Raw genomic sequence first — 15,364 nt, 5'->3', positions numbered from 1 at the left:
TTTGTCTTGACTTTTAAAATTATTTTCATTTTATTTTTTAAAAATCTTTAGTGTTGAAAGTATTACATATGTCCCGTTTTTCCCCCATCGACCCATTCAAGACCTCCCCAGCCCCTCCCACTGTCTGAGTCCATGGGTTATGCATATGCATACAAGGTCTTTGATTACCTCCCAACCTCCCACCCTCCCCTCTTTCCTTCAAAGATTCTGCACTTTTTTCCATGCTTCTTTGTCTCTGAATCCACTCCTTTCATCAGTTTATTTTGTTAATTAGATTCCAAATATGAGTGAGATCATATGATACTTGTCTTTCTCTGGTTGCTGAATTCACTTAGCATCACGCTCTCCAAGTTCCTCCATGTTGTCTCAAAGGTTAAGAGACTCTTCTTTTTTACTGTTGCATAGTATTCCATGGTATAAATGTACCCCAGCTTTTATTTATTTTTATTTTTTAAATATATTTTATTGATTTTTTACAGAGAGGAAAGGAGAGGGATAGAGCGTTAGAAACATCGATGAGAGAGAAACATCGATCAGCTGCCTCCTGCACACTCCCCAGTGGATATGTGCCTGCAACCAAGGTACATGCCCTTGACCAGAATCGAACCTGGGACACTTAAGTCTGTAGGCTGACGCTCTATCCAATGAGCCAAACTGGTTAGGGCACTCCAGCTTTAAAAAAAAATAATTCCTTATTGTTGAAAATATTACATATGTCTCTTTTTTTCGCCCATTGACTACATCCAGCCCGCCCCCATCTCCTGCCCCAGGACCTCACTGCCCCAGTCTGTGTCCATGGGCCACGCATATATGCATACAAGGTCTTTGATAGGTTACCTCCCACCCACCCACCCTCCCACAACTTTTCTCCAAGATTCCACATTCTCTTCCATGCTTCCAATTTTTGGATCCCCTCTGTTCATCAATTTATTTTGTTACTTAGATTCCACATATGAGTGAGATCATGTGATACTTGTCTTTCTCTGACTGGTTTATTTCACTTAGCATGATACTCTGCAGGTCCCTCCATGCTGTCTCAAAGGGTAAGAGATTCTTCTTTTTAACTGCTGCATAGTATTCCATGGTATAAATGCAGCACTCCTCTACTGAGGGGCACTTGGGCTGTTTCCAGATCTTAGCTATTGTAAATTGTGCTCTTATGAACATAGGGGTGCATACATTCTTTCTGATTTTGGGTTTCTTAGAATATATTCCTAGAAATGGGGTGATTGGGTCAAATGGCAGTCCATATTTAATTTTTTGAGGAGAATCCACAGTTTTCCATAATAGTTTCACCAGTCTGCATTCCCACCAGCAGTGCACTAGGGTTCCCTTTTCTCCACATCCTCACCAGCACCTGATATTGGTTGATTTGTTGATAGTAGCCATTCTGACAGGTGTGAGGATAAACCTCATAGTTGTTTTAATTTGCATCTCTCTGATCAGTGACTTTGAGCAGTTTTTCATGTCTCTGGCCGTCTGTATGTCCACTTTGGAAAAGTGTCTATTTAGATAAATTGCCCATTTTTTAATTGGATTGTTTTTCATCCTTTTTTTAAGTTCTATGAGTTTCTTATATATTTTGAATATTAACCCTTTACCAGATGTATCATTGCCAAATATGTTCTCCCATGCAATGGGCTCCTTTTACATTTTGTTGATGGTCTTTTTTGCTATGCAGAAGTTTTTTATTTTGGTGTAGTCCCATTTGTCTATGTTCTCCTTAGTTTCCTTTGCCCTAGCAGATGTATCCGTAGACATATTGTTCTAAGAGATCTCTGAGATTTTGCTGCCTATGGTTTCTCCTAGAATATTTATGGTTTTCCAACTTACACTTAAGTCCTTTATCCATTTTGAGTTTATTCTTGTGTATGGTATAAGTTGGCGGTCTAGTTTCATTTTATTGCATGTATATGTCCAATTTTCCAGCACCATTTATTAAAGAGATTGTCTTGACTCCATTGTATGCTCTTGCCTCCTTTGTCAAATATTAATTGAGCGTAATGGTTTGGGTCCATTTTGGGGATCTCTGTTCTGTACCATTCGTCTGTATGCCTGTTCTTGTGCCAGTACAGGCTGTTTTGATTAAGTTGACTTTGTAATATAACTTGAAACCTGGTATTGTGATTCCTCCAACTTTGTTCTTCTTTCTCAAGATTGCTGCAGCTATTCAGGGTCTTTTTTGGTTCCATACAAATTTCTATAGTATTTGCTCTAGATCTGTGAAGTATGCCTTTGGTATTTTAATGGAGAGTGCATTGAATCTGTAGATTCCTTTGGATAGTGTGGACATTTTAATGATGTTGATTCTACCAATCCATGACCACGGAATATTCTTCCATTTATTTATAACTTCTTCTATCTCTCTTTTTTTTAACGTGCTATAGTTTTCTGAGTACATGTCTTTTACCTCCTTAGTTAAGTTTATTCCTAAGTATCTTAAATTCTTTGTTGCAATGGTAAATGGGATTGTTTGCTTAGTTTCTCTCTGAGAATTCATTATCCTATCTAATAAAAAAGAAACATGGTAATTAGCTGTACGTCTGCTACCCTTCACATTGGCTAATCAGGGCGATATGCAAATTAACTGCCAGCCAAGATGTCGGCCTGCAGCCAGGCTACTGACACAAACAGGAGGCTTGCTTGCTTCAGTGACGGAGGATTCCAACATTACCCGCCTGCCGCTGCTGGGCTCTGAGCTGCTAAGAAACATTGTTACAAATATAGAAGCTAAACAAAACCCCAGAAACCTGTTTTCAGTCAGCCGGGATCTCAGTGCTGGAGTCGCAACAAAGTTTCAAATACAGAAGGTAAACAAAGGCCAGAAACCTGCTTTCAGCAGCGAGGTCTCACAGGTAAAGCCGGCTCTCAGCTCCAGTGACAGCCATAAATCCAAGAATGAAAAAAAAAAGGAAAAAAGGAGCGGTTGGGAGCTTCAGTCGCCTGCCAGCCTCAGCCCCTCACCCAGACTGGCCAGGCAACCCAGTGGGGACCCCCACCCTGAAGGGTGTGTGACCAGCTGCAAACAGCCATCATCGCCTCATCCAGGCTGGCCAGGCACCCAAGTGGGACCCCCACCCTGATCCAGGACACCCTTCAGGACAAACCAGCCAGCCCCCACCCATGCACCAGGCCTCTATCCTATATAATAAAAGGGTAATATGCCTCCCAGCACCGGGATCAGCGGAGCTGCGAGGCCTCCCGGCACCAGGATCAGCATGATAGGGGGCAGCGCCCAAACCCCCTGATCACCCTGCGGCTCTGTGTGTGACAGGGGGCGGGGTCACAACCTCCCTATCCGCCCTGCTCTGTTCGTGACAGGGGAAGGCACCCCAACCCCCTGATCAGCCCTGCTCTGTGCCTGATAGGGGGGAGCTCCCCAACCCCCTGATCGGCCCTGTTCTGTGTGTGATAGGGTGGAGCCGCAACCTCCCCATCGGCCCTGCCCTGAGTGTGACAGGGGGGAGTGCCCCAACCCCCTGATCGGCCCTGCTCTGTGGGTGACAGGGTGGCGCCCCAACCTCCCCATCGACCATGCCTTGAGTGTGACAGGGGGCGGCGCCCCAACCCCCAATTGGCCCTACCCTGAGTGTGACTGAGGGTGGCATCACAACCTCCTGATCTGCTCTGCTCTGTGCATGACAGGGGGTGGTGCCCCAACTCCCCAATCGGCCCTGCTCTGAGCTCGACCAGGGGCTGCGAGGCAGGCACCTAGGGATTGGGCGTGCCCTCTGCTACCCGGGAGTGGGCCTAAGCCAGCAGGTTGTTATCTCCCGAGGGGTCCCAGACTGTGAGAGGGCACAAGTGGGGCTGAGGGACCCCCTATCTCCCCCGAGTGCACAAATTTTTGTGCACTGGGCCTCTAGTTGGTATATAAAAAAGCCACTGATTTTTGAGTTTGTATCCTGCTACATTGCCAAATTTATTCATTAAATCCAGTTGTTTTTTGGTGGAGTGTTTAAGGTTTCCTATGTACAATATCATGTCATTTGCGAATTATGAGTTTTACTTCCTCCTTTTCCTATTTGGATGCCTTTTATTTCTTCTTCTTGTCTGATCACTGTGGCTAGGACTTTCAGTACTATGTTGAATAAGAGTGGTGAAAACAGACATCCCTGTCTTGTTCCTGTTCTTAGGGGAAATGGTTTTAGCTTTTGCCCATTGAGTATGATGTAGATTTGTCATATATGGCCTTTTTCATGTTGAGATGTGCTCCCTCTGTTCCCACTTTGTTGAGAGTTTTTATCAAAAATGGGTGCTGAATTTTGTCAAATGCTTTTTCTGCGTCTATTGATAGATCGTGTGATTTTGTCTTTCAATTTGTTTATGTGATGTACCACATTTATTGATTTGCTACTATTGTACCAACATTGCATCCCCGGAATAAATCCCACTTGGTCATAGTGTATGATCTTTTAAATATACTGCTGGATCTGATTTGCTAATATTTTGTTGAGGATTTTAGCATCTATGTTCATTAGGGATATTGGCATCTAATTCTCTTTTTTTGTAGTGTCTTTATCTGGTTTTGGAATTAGGATAATTCTGGCCTCATAAAAGGAGCTTGGATGTGCTCCTTCCTCTTGGATTTTTTTAATAGTTTGAGGAGTATAGGTGCTAGTTCTTCTTTGAATGTTTGGTAAAACTCCCCTGTGAAGATATCTGGACACAGGCTTTTGTTTGCTGGGAGTTTTTAAATTAATGCGTCTACTTATTCAGTTGTTATTGGCCTATTCAGGTTTTGTGATTCATCCTGATTCAGTTTTGGGAGGTTGTATTTTTTCTAGGTATTTGTCCATTTCATCCACCTTGTCCAGCTTGTTGGCATATAGTTGTTCATAGTATTTTCTTACAATCTTTTGTATTACTGTGGTGTCAGTGGTCACTTCTCTGCATTCATTTCATTTTGTTTGGGTCCTCTATTTTTGTTTCTTGATAAGTCTGGCTAACAATTCATCAATCCTGTTTATCTTTTCAAAGAATCAGCTCTTGGTTTCATTGGGTTTTTTGTATGTTTTTTTTTTAGTCTCTATGTCATTTATTTTTGCTCTAATCTTTATTATTTCCTTCCTTCTACTCACTCTGCACTTTTCTTGTTATTCTCTTTCTAGTTCTTTAAGTGATAGGGTTAAATGATTTATTATTAACTAGAGGCCCAATGCACAAAATCCGTGCACTGGGGAAGGTGTCCCTCAGCCCAGCCTGTTTCCTCTCTAATCTGGGATCCCTCGGGGGATGTCCACCTCACAATCTGGAACTGATGGCTCCCAACAGCTCTCTTGCTTGCCTGCCTGAACATCCCTAACTACTTCTGCTTGCCAGCCTGATCACCCCCTAACCACTCCCCTGCCAGCCTGATCGACGCCTAACTGCTCCCCTGCCAGCCCATTTGCCCCCAAATGCTCTCCCCTGCAGGCCGATAGCCCCCAACTGCCCTCCCCTGCTGATCCAGTCACCCCCAACTACCCTCCCCTGCAGGCCTGATCCTCCCCAACTGCCCTCCACTGCAGGCCTGGTCCCCCCCCCAACTTCCCTCCCTTGCTGGCCTGGTTGCCCTTATCTCCCCTCCCCTGCCGGCCATCTTGTGGTGGCCATCTTGCGACCACATGGGGGTGACCATCTTTGTGTGAGGGTGTGATGGTCAATTTGCATACTATCTCTTTATTATATAGAATTTTTCTTGTTTTTGGAGTTATGCTTGTAGTGCTATCAACTTTCCTCTCAGGACTGCTCTTGCTGTGTCCCAGAGATTTTGGGTTGTTGTGTGTTCAATTTCATTTGTTTCCAGGTAGTTTTTTATTTCTTTTTTATCTCATTGGTAACTGATTCATTCTTTAATAACATGCTATTTAGCCTCCATGAGTTTGAGTGAAATTGGGAGTTTTTACTGTAGCTGAATTCTAATTTCATTCCATTGTGATCTTAGAGGATGCTTGATATGATTTCAATCTTCTTGAACTTGTAAGACTTGTTTTGTGTCCTAATATGTGGTCTATCTTTGTGAATGATCCATGTGCACTTGAGAAGAATGTATATTTTGCCAATTTGGGGTGAAATGGTCTATACATGTCAATTAAATCTACTGATCCAGTGTGTCCTTTAGAGTCACTGTTTCCTTGTTAATTTTTTTCTGGAAGATCTATCTAGTGACATTAGCGGGGTGGTGAATTCCCTATGATGACTATATTGTTTTTTATCTCTCCCTTAAAGTCATCTGAAAGTTTTTTTATACATATCTAGGAGATATATATATATATATATATATATATATATATATATATATACTGTAATGACTTTTGTTGTCTCTTATGATATCCTTCATTTTGAAGTCTATTTTGTCAGATATGAGTATTGCTACCCCAGCTTTTTTTTTCCATTTGCATGGAAAACATTTTCCCTCCTTTCATCCTCATCCTGTGTGAGTCTTTTGTTCTGAGGTAAGTCTCTTGTAGATAACATATAGTTGGGTAATATTTTTATATCCTTTCAGCTACCATATGTCTTTTGATTGGAGCATTTAATTCATTTACACTTAAGGTCATTATTGATAGGTATTTATTTATTGCCATTTTAGTTCTGTATGGATGGGTTTCCCTCTCTGTTTCTTCTTCTCATTACAGCAGGCCCTTTAGCATTTCTTGTAATGCTGGCTTGATGAAGTCTTCTGGCCGTGTTTTTGTCTGGGAAGCTATTTATTTCACCGTCTATTTTCTCTGATAGCGTTGCTGTTTATAGTAATCTTGGTTTAAGATTCTTGTACACCATTACCTTGAGTACTTCATACCATTTTCTTCTGGCCTGTAGAGTTTCTGATGACAAATCAAGTGTCAGCCTTATGGGAACTCCTTTGTAGGTAACAGTTTGCTTTTCTCTTGCTGCCTTTAAGATTCTCTCTTTGACTTTAATTTTTGGAATTTTAATTATGTTGTGTCTGGGCATGTGCCTGTTTAGGTTCTTCTTGCTTGGGACTCTCTGTGCCTCCTGAATTGTGTGACTTTTTTTACCAGGTAGGGAAGTTTTCTGCCATTATTTCCTCAAAGACATTCTATATCCTTTCCCCCCTTTCTGCCTCTTGTGGCACACCTGCTGTTCAAATATTGTTATGTTTCACATTGTCCCACAGCTCCCTTATGCTGTCCCCTTGGTTTTTTTTCATTGTTTTTTTTTTCTTTTTGGTTCTCTGATTGAGCAATTTTTTTCTACCCTGTCTTCTAATTAACTGATTCAATCCTCAGCTTCCCCTCATCTGCTGTGTGTTCCTCCAATGTGTTCTTTATTTATGTCAGTCTTTATTTCTGTTTTCATAGTTATTACATCTTTTCTCATGCTGTTGAACATCATTGCCATCAATATTCTGAACTATCCAGTTCTGTATTAGATAAATTTCTTATCTCCATCTTATTTATCTCTTCCTCTGGAGAATTCTCTTGTTCTTTCATTTAGGTGTTGTTTCTTTGTGTCCTCATTTTGGCTGCCTGTTAGGGTTTGTGACTATGTATTAGGTACATTTTCTATGCCTCTCAATCTCTAGTGCAACACAGTGTCAAAAAGCTGTTGCTGCCATAACCGGTTTGGCTCAGTGGATAGAGCATTGGCCTGCAGACTGAAGGGTCCCAGGTTGGATTCCGGTCAAGGGCATGTACCTTGGTTGTGGGTACATCCCCAGTAGGGAGTGTGCAGGAGGCAGCTGATTGATGTTTCTCTCTCATTGATGTTTCTACCTCTCTATCCCTCTTTCTTCCTCTCTGTAAAAAAAATCAATAAAATATTTTTTAAAAAGCTGTTGCTGACTAATTGGATCAGGCAAAGACTCAAAACTTCCATGGAGTGTTTGTGTGAACTAATATAAATTCAAAGTAAACATCATTACATAAAAGGGTGGTCTACAGGCATGTTGAGTGTTTTTCCCAACAGGGAGGTGCAATTGCTTCTACCTGGAGGCTACTTGTTATTCTCACCTCTTAATGGACCTCAGAAACTCCACACCATGGGGTAAGGTGTTTTCCAATAGTGTGGGTCGACTGTCTTCCCTCCAGGCAAAGCTGGCTGTATGGCAAATGTCTGGGTGAGAAAGATGATCTCTGTAGTGTGAGGGAATAATTCTGCACAGGAAATCAGGGTATCTGCCTTCTGGCCTCTAACCCCAGTGCCCCCAATCCTAGCTTCTGTTCACACAGCTCCTGTCCACTCTGCCCTCCCTCTTCTGGAGCACAAGGTGAGTGGCTCCAAGGGAATTTTGAGTGTTACCCCTTTACAAGGGTGCCTGAATTTCAGCCAACTCTCCCTGGCAGACAGCAAAACCACTGCTTTCACAGCCCAATGTTGTGTGGCTCCTCTTCTTAGTTCTGAGACCCCAGAGCTGAGATATTTCTCTGGAACTTAAGTTGCTTTCTGAAGGAACACGGCCAGCCCTTTTGCACCTCCGCCCCTCCTACCAGTCTCTATGCAGTCTCCACTTTCTGTCCTCGGTTATTAGGATTCTCTCTAGCAATTTTTTTGTTGGTTACTCAGAAAGTTTTCCTATATTATACTTCTTATTCCAGTTTGGCCCTGGGAACATGTCTGTGCAGCATCCACTTACTCCACCACCATTTTTCATCACCTTGACTTTAAAAATTTTGGGGAAATATATTTCACAACCAAACTTTATAAAGCAATAATATATGATGCTAGAATATAGGAAAGTTCTAATTTATTAAATATATATTTTTATTGATTTCAGAGAAAGGAAGGAAGAGGAAGAGAGAGTTAGAAACATTGATGAGAGAGAATCATCAACTGGCTGCCTCTTGCACAACCTCTACTGGGGATCCAGCCTGAAACACAGACCTAAAATGAAACCCTGACCTCCTGGCTCATGGGTTGAGGCTCAAACACTGAGTTACACCGACCAGGCAGGAAAGTTCTGTTTTAACCTGTGATTTTTGTTGTTGAATTTTTATGAACTTATTTGAGCCAAACTCATGACATGTGCTGGGGAACAAGATCTCAAATGTCCTATTACCTGAGATTTTTGGTCTTAAAATATATATTAACAGTTACATTCCTACTTTTACCCACATTTTGGAACACTTTCAAATATAATAACAGATAGAATCATTAATAAAATGCTTTTGTCATCTTTTTTAATATTTTAAAGCAAAACAAGATCATAAACAAGATCACTAATATTTTATTTACTTATTTTTATAATTGTAAAGTAAAATACTTTAATAACATTTACGAGGCTTACAAGCTCTCTCCAGACCAGGACCCACCTGGCATCTCGGCAGCTGACTAGTTAAAGAGCTCTTTGCAGGCAACTCAGCCAGTCTTCACATCTGTTTTAATTAGAGGTGGGAGGGGGAGAGGGGAAGAAGTTCCCAGGTCAGGAGCATGCTGGCCATGCAGTAGCCCTTGAGCTTTGGAGAAGTGGGACCTGGGAGGAGCCAAGTGCTACCACACCCTGTGAGGGCTGAGAGGACAGTTCAAGGGTGGGGTGCACCCAGGTGAGAGGTAGCTGATGTTTGTGCCTCATTGGGGCACTCAGCCTTTTTACCTGGATCGGAGAACACCTTTGAATTCTAACATTGCTGGTTCCCTTTTTACTTCTTCCATTTTCACCTGGGGATTCTCTCTAGTTTAGAATTGATCCATATGTTTAGTTTATATGAAGACTAGATGCCTGTTGCAGGAAGATTCCTGCAAGAATAGGGCTTCCTCGGGCCTATTCCTGCAAGAATAGGGCTTCCTGAGAACGGAGAGAAGCAGAGAAGGGAGCAAAGCCCACCGAGGCAGGCTTCGCTCCCTTCTCCGCTGCCTCGCTCCCTCCCTTCGCCGCTTAGCCCTCGGCTCCCTCCCTTCTCTGCCACCTGGGCTCTCTCTCTTCTCCACCTCTTTGCTCCCTCGCCAGGTCACGAATCGGCAGCCCGCGGGCAGCCTAGCCGGGTCAGGGATCTTGGGCCCCGGGCCCACAGGCAGCCTCGAGAGACGGTCCCACCTGCAGTATGCAAATTAGCCGCCATCTTTGTTGGCAGTTAATTTGCATATCTTGCTGATTAGCAAATGGGAAGTGTAAGGAAGTTACAGTCAATTACCATGTTTGTCTATTATTAGATGGGATATTTGGCATCTGATAAAAGCCTCAAAATGCTGACAGGATTTGATAGTCTTTTAGTGCTGGGTGGGAAAACTGATCTTGTCTGAGAAAACAGCCCAGTTCATGCAAAGATGAATGAGTTAACAAGATGCTAAGAAATGTGGCCACGACCTTTAGACATGGCCACGACCTTTCAATGCCACTGTCTCTGCTTCACCGTCTCCCGCCAGCCCCCAGCTAACCAGTGTGCAGCACCTCACAGACATTGATGTGAAGATGTGTAAACCCATATTGTTCTCTCCTCACTCCACTTCCATCTTATGATTTAGAACTTGGGCAGTTTTACAAAACTGCACTCAGCACAAATGGGTGCACATGCAATTGTGTAATTTACAGCTAAAGTTATGTAAAGCGTTGTCTCAGTTATAAAGACCTGATCCAGCCACCAGCATGTTGGCTCTATGAAAGCCAACACCTCAGCTCTCGCATTTCTTGCACAAAGTAGGTAATAAGTAAATACCTACCGAGTTAATAGCTGAATCTAAACGTGTCTGCCAGATGCTTGGCCATCAGAATGGTTGTACTGGCTAATCATTTTCTGAGAAAATAATACATCTCAGAAGGGCTAGACCCTGGGCATGGTAGGCTCTACCTATGTAGAAGGTGCCTGGGACATGGTGCAATTCATTTTACACAGAAACAGGTACAGAGGAGATAGTAACTTGTGCAAGGTCACGACTAAGAGACGACCCTGGACTTGAGCTGAAGAATTTCTTCTCTCCCCAGACTCGGGGCCTTGCGTCTGCTCAGCAGCTGCATTTATAGCGTCAGATCACTAATATTTTAATGCAATAGATTAAGAAGTCAAAACTAATGCCAAAAATATCTGTGATGAACAAAACATCAAAGTTTTAAAAAGAGACAGACTCTGCCAGTGTCTAGCCAAGCCATATTGGAGCATGAAGTAAAAGGAAAAGTGAGTGCCCCCACAGACATGCCTGTGGATTTTCTTTAATGATTGATTTTCCCTCAAATTGTTAAAGTAGTTGAGAAAAGCCTTGAATCAGTGAAATACAATATGTTAAAACTAACAGTGTGATTTTTATGTTGAAATGTTTTATTCACACCCAAACCAGAATTTGTTATACTTTTTCTTTCCTGGCTTTAAGGGATGCAAATTTCATATTTTTTCAATTACTATAATGTTCTGGAATAATATTACCAGTTAAAAATACATTAAAGTAGAGTTAAGATTACAGGGGCAAGGAGAAACCAAGATGGCAGCATAGGTAAACACCGGAAATTGCTGCCTCTCACAACAACTTCAAAAATACAACTAAAAGACAAAACGGACATCATCCAGAACTACAGGAAGGCTGGCTGCATGGAACTTCTACAACTAGAAGGAAAGAGAAAAGCACACTGAGACTCACAGGAGGTGCAGAAGGAAAGTGCCGAGGTATGGAGGCTCACGCAGCAAGGGCTGGCAACTGAGGAATCCGCCATCTTTTTGAATCAGGAGGGAGTCACAAGCCCCCGACTGCTCTGAACTCCAGTTCCGGGTGAGTCTCTGGGGACCCAGACTCATACAGGGAGAAACTGGACTGTCTGGCAGTGGACAGAACTCGGAACTCGAGGCCGGCTTTCTCTCAGAGGTGCTTGCAGCGATTACTGGGACACTGAGACACCGGGCCTCTGAGGGCAGGGCTGAGGATCAGCCATAGCTGTTTGCTCCGCCCTGTTGATTCCCTAAGACCCTTCCCCACCCAAGCTGCACGCAGAGGCTTTTGTATATGAATACCCTGGCCCTTTGCAATCTGAAAATTACCTAAAAACCTGAAGCTGGGCCAGACAGACCCAGAACTTCCAAGAGAAGGCCCAAGGCCCCACAGCAGCTTGCATTGCTTCACAGCTGGGCCTTATCTGGGCACCTCCAAACCCCAAACAAGGAAGGGGTATCTGCAGATCTCTTCATAGCTCCTGCTGGGTAGCCTCAGGCCAAGGCTAAATTAGCACCTCCTTAGGCCCAAGAGCCAGTGTACCCAGTGGTCAGAATGGGACCATCCAGATTACAACTCCTCAGATCCATAAGGGACACACTCAGGGGGCAGAGTCAGTGAGCACCAAAGCCCCACTGAAGCAAGTCTTGCCCCTGAAGGGTGTCTTCAGCACAGAAGTTCTCCCACCATAGACACAGCTGATTCTCACAGCCAATTGGCCTGGAGGTCAATTCCTCCCAGTGATACCTATAACAATCAAGGCTTAACTACAACAAGACTTTGCACAAAGCCCACAAAGGGGTGCACCAAGAGTGTCCACCTCAGGTAATTGGGGAGACTGAGCGACTGGGCCCTATAGGACACCTACCACACAAAGCCACTCTACCAACACAGGGAAGCATAAAAAATGCGAAGACAAAGAAACAAGTCACAAATGACAGAAATGGAGGAAAACAAACTACTGGATATAGAGTTCAAAACTACGGTTATGCCTTAACCGGTTTGGCTCAGCGGATAGAGTGTCGGCCTGTGGACTTAAGGGTCCCAGGTTCTATTCCAGTCAAGGGCATGTACCTTGGTTGCAGGCACATCCCCAGTGGGGAGTGTGAAGTAGGCAGCTGATCGATGTTTCTCTCTCATCGATGTTTCTAACTCTCTATCCCTCTCCCTTCCTCTCTGTAAAAAAATCAATAAAATATATATTTTTTTTAAAAAATCATGGTTATAAGGTTTATCAAGAATTTTCTAGAAACCGCCGATAAATTTAGTGAGACCCTGGAGGATATAAAAAAAAAAACAACTAGAAATTAAGCATACACTGACTGAAATAAAGAATAATATACAGAGATACAACAGCAGACAAGAGGATCCCAAGAATCAAGTCAAAGATTTGAAATACAAAGAAGCAAAAAATACTCAACCAGAAAAGCAAAAAGAAAAAAGAATCCAAAAATATGAAGATAGTGTAAGGAGCCTCTGGGACAGCTTCAAGCGTACCAACATCTGAATTATAGGGGTGCCAGAAGAAGAGAGAGAGCAAGATATTGAAAACTTATTTGAAGAAATAATGACAGAAATCTTCCCCTATCTGATGAAAGAAATAGACTTACAAGTCCAGGAAGCGCATAGAACCCCAAACAAAAGGAATCCAAAGAGGACCACACCAAGACACATCATAATTAAAATGCCAAGAGCAAAAGACAAAGAGAGAATCTTAAAAGCAGCAAGAGAAAGAGTCAGTTACCTACAAGGGAGTAGCCATACGACTGTCAGCTGATTTCTCAACAGAAACTATACAGGCCAGAAGGGAGTGGCAAGAAATATTCAAAGTGATGAATAGCAAGAACCTACAACCAAGATTACTTTATCCAGCAAAGCTATCATTCAGAATTGAAGGTCAGATAAAGAGCTTCATAGATAAGAAAAAGCTAAAGGAGTTCATCACCACCAAACCAGTATTATATGAAATGCTGAAAGGTATCCTTTAAGAAGAGGAAGAAGAAGAAAAAGGTAAAGATAAAAATTATGAACAACAAATACGTATCTATCAACAAGTGAATCTAAAAATCAAGTGAATAAAAAATCTGATGAACAGAGTAAACTGGTGAATATAATAGAACCAAGGGCATAGAAAGGGCGTGGACTGACAATTCCTGGGGGGAAAGGGGTGTGGGGGTGCAGGAAAAGACTGGTCAAAAATCATACACCTATGGATGAGGACAGTGGGAGGGGTAAGGGCAGAGGGTGGGGTGGAAACTGGGTGGAGGAGAGCTATGCGGGGGGGAAAAAGAGGAACAACTGTAATAATCCGAACAATAAAGATTTAATTTTTAAAAAAATACACTAAAGTATATATTTAGTGGCACACATTTTTTTCTTTTGCCTTGGATCCCAATATGGCCTAGCATAGGCACTGGTGGGAAAGAAAAACCAAATAGTGCTGAAACCTGCGTGGCCAGCTCTTCCCAATTCTGTATTCACTAACTCTGGTAGCTTGAAATCCATCACGGTGGTGATATTTACACCAAGGAAATTGGTAGTGCTGCAAGTCTGGATTTTTTCTTCTGGGACAGCTGGATTTAAATATTTACCATCACACTTTGAGAAGGAACTCAGTCTGCAAAGGAAAATCTGGGATTTATTACCAGATGAAAGGAGAATGGGTTCTGGAAGGCAAAAAAAGGTGTATCCACAGTAGACTTACCTGAAGACATATGAGGTCTTGTGTTGGGTCTTTGATGCTAATTCAGATAGCCCCATACACTGCTAAATACTTAAGCACAGTCTTTTATTTTATTATTTATTTAAATAATTTGTTTAAAAAGTTAATTTTAGCCCTGGCCCATATAGTTAGAGAGTCATCTCACGCACGGAAAGGTTGTGGGTTTGATTCCCGGTCAGGGCAGATACCCAGATTGCAAGTTCTATCCCCAGTCAGGGTGCATACCGGAGGCAACCAAAATTTCTCTCACACATCAATTTCTCTTTTTCTCTCCTTTCCTATCTCTAAAAATCAATAAAACATCCTCAGGTAAGGATTAAAACAAGTATTAATTAATTAAAATTTTAATTTAATATGTTTACTTTTTTGTATTTTTTTCACTTACTTTAAATTAATTATTGCAATTTATTTTTTAATTTAATTTAATTTTTAAAATTCCATTTGATTTTTATGTTATTTAATCCTTTGAGCGGCATTGGGCTGAAAACAGACTCTAGAGCCAGACTGCCAGGCTCATATTCCAGTTCTGTCCTATTAGCTGAGTGGCTCTGGGCAAGTTACTTCAGCTCTCTGTTCTCCAATTTCACCATCGTTATAAGTTTATGTGTTTTGTTTTGTTTTAAGAACTTTTATTGAGAGAGAGAGAGAGAGAGAGAGAGAGAGAGAACGCAAAGAAGAGGGAGGGAGAGAGAGAAACATTAATGTGAGAGTGATACAGCCATCGGCGGCTTCCTGCATGCCCGAAACCTGGGATCAAGCCCGAAACCTGGGCATGTGCCCTGACCTGGAATCAAACCAGCAACCTTTCTGTGTATGGGACAATGGCCAACCAGCTGAACCATACTGACCAGGGCCCGATTCCTCATCTTTGAAATGGGAATGATAATAGCAGTACCTTATTATAAAGATTAAATGAGTTAACCAGAATAAAGGAAGCTTCTAGGCACATAGGAAGATTTCCAAAGCTTTGCTATTTTATTGTTATTAATTTATAATGTTGTTATTATATCATACAATAGTATGAGGTAGATGTTTGTATTGCCTCCTCCCTATAAGGAAGGAAGC

General features: G+C 42.3%; 1 protein-coding gene across 1 annotated transcript in view; it reads left to right on the top strand.

The window, feature by feature from the left end:
• The window catches only part of LOC102419585 (complement C3-like), a gene marked incomplete at its 3' end in the record, with an annotated part of 48,946 nt that overhangs the window by 19,761 nt on the left and 13,821 nt on the right, over positions 1-15,364 (top strand). The gene's annotated exons all lie outside the window — the stretch shown is intronic.

Source organism: Myotis lucifugus, unplaced genomic scaffold (assembly GCF_000147115.1).
Source record: "Myotis lucifugus unplaced genomic scaffold, Myoluc2.0 scaffold_921, whole genome shotgun sequence".
Taxonomy (NCBI): Eukaryota; Metazoa; Chordata; class Mammalia; order Chiroptera; family Vespertilionidae; genus Myotis; species Myotis lucifugus.
This window is presented reverse-complemented; position numbering and strand designations above follow the sequence as displayed.